Here is a 1,964-nt window from a genome sequence, read left to right on the forward strand (position 1 = left end):
CATAATTGTTCCACTACTGTCTGAGGAATTAAGTCATAGGGAAAGTAAAACTCCGATGGTGCTACGTAAAAATATCATGGCCTGATAAACAATGTTTTCCAGGAGGACTTCATCAGTGCTAGCCATGGCGAAGACATTTTCCTTGACTATTTAGCACTTATTGCTATCAACTTCAAAGGGTATCATCTGGTTTCCCTTGATTCCATAGACTCCTGTCAATTTCACCCTTGATTCCATAGACTCCTGTTAATTTCACATTCCTGCTTTCTCAAAACTCCAGGGATGACCATCCTCTGCATAATATGACAGATCCTGCCCTCCTCTGTACTTTGCTGACATGTCAGGAAAAAGAACAAAATCGGGAGGAGTGAGATCAGGGCAGAGGCATCAGAATCCCTTGCTATCTGCAGGTTAGATGGCATCCATCACAGTCAGGCCCTGCTATTTACAATCAATGTATTCTGACATCTGAGTGTACGTTGGTTGGGCAAAATAAGAAAATGTTGTTTAAACACCGCTTTGCTTCCATGGAGAGAGGTTAGAAATGCAGAAATCTGCAGATGGCACATGTGATGGACCCTATTAGAACTTCTAAAATTAACTAAGGAGACTTCTGAGGCTAGGAAGCGGGGCTGAGGGCTATCGTGCAAGTGGATGCTACCTGTCATTGCAATTTCAACATTAAACATTAATTTGACCTCATTCTTCCCCAAAGCCCATCTTGTGGATGGTAATATACCAGTTACTCTCTCTCAAACTAGATATAAATTCTTCGCATTCATGGGTTTATATCCCCAAACCTACAACAGTATTTAGCAAACAGAAGAAATCTACTAAATGTTAGTTAAATGAATGAATGATTAGCTATTGAATGAATATCAAGTATGTACACATATCTACAATGAGATTCAACCACAGAAACTAGCGTGACAGTTTCCACTTGTAATTGTGTCTTCGTTCCTTCTAACAGTTTTTGGGGTAACAATCATCTGCTCCATAATGCTCACTGAAGTCAGATAAATAGTAAGGTTGGAACAAGGAAAAAGGTAAAATCATTTAAATCAAATTTAATTTAAATTAAAAAGAAGTAAATTTTTAAATGGAATCAAGGAGAACATATAGTCCTAGAAGCAAAGCCAGGCATTTTACCAGGATGTTTATCCAAAACAGCCTCTACAATATCCCCTGGGGGATAGCACATCATTGGAAATATCAAGGTGAAGAGACCTAGGTTTTTGAGGACTCACCTCCAGGAGACGACTGCGTATGGTTGGTGTATGGTTAGACGGAACACTTAGATAAGCCTCTCCTGTAGCAGACCCTGAGACTCCCAGAAGGCATGCTCAAGAAATAACAGCCATTCAACTGCCCCTGTGGGTAGGACAGTCTGGAGAACTATTGTTCTCTTGCTGAGAAAGGAATGCACATTCGGGGCAGAGATGAACTGTTCAGGATAATAAAGGGATGGCCAACCCCTGCCTCAAGTCATCTTTCTCCAACTTCCCCAACATAGTTCTCAACCTCTCTTCTAAATAAAAGCTGGACAAATATATAAATATTATATAATGTAACATCACAAATTACTGATCCACATATCTCAGTTTGGCTCTGCCTAGAAGGACACGAGTTCTATTTTAATGAATCAGGGCTAAATGAATCGACAGCCAATAGTAACAAATTTAACAGATATATGGCCATAACAAATTATTTCAAAGTAGTCTTGTACTGGATGGACCTCATCTGAAGCACAGTAAGGAGATACGAAGCTACTCCTACTCATTAAGCCTGCTTCACCATCTCTTCCTTTTCTCTCACTTGAAGAGACTAAACCAAAATGAGTCTTGGCATGCTCTGCCTCTGCTCCCAAGACCACCAAAGATAGAATGTGAATAAATCCAGAAACACATTCATCCATGTTTTTTCTTTATCATCTTTGTTTTATGAATTAAGCTAAAGACACAGAC

The sequence above is a fragment of the Trichechus manatus genome, unplaced genomic scaffold (genome assembly GCF_000243295.1).
Source record: "Trichechus manatus latirostris isolate Lorelei unplaced genomic scaffold, TriManLat1.0 scaffold00031, whole genome shotgun sequence".
Lineage (NCBI taxonomy): Eukaryota > Metazoa > Chordata > Mammalia > Sirenia > Trichechidae > Trichechus > Trichechus manatus.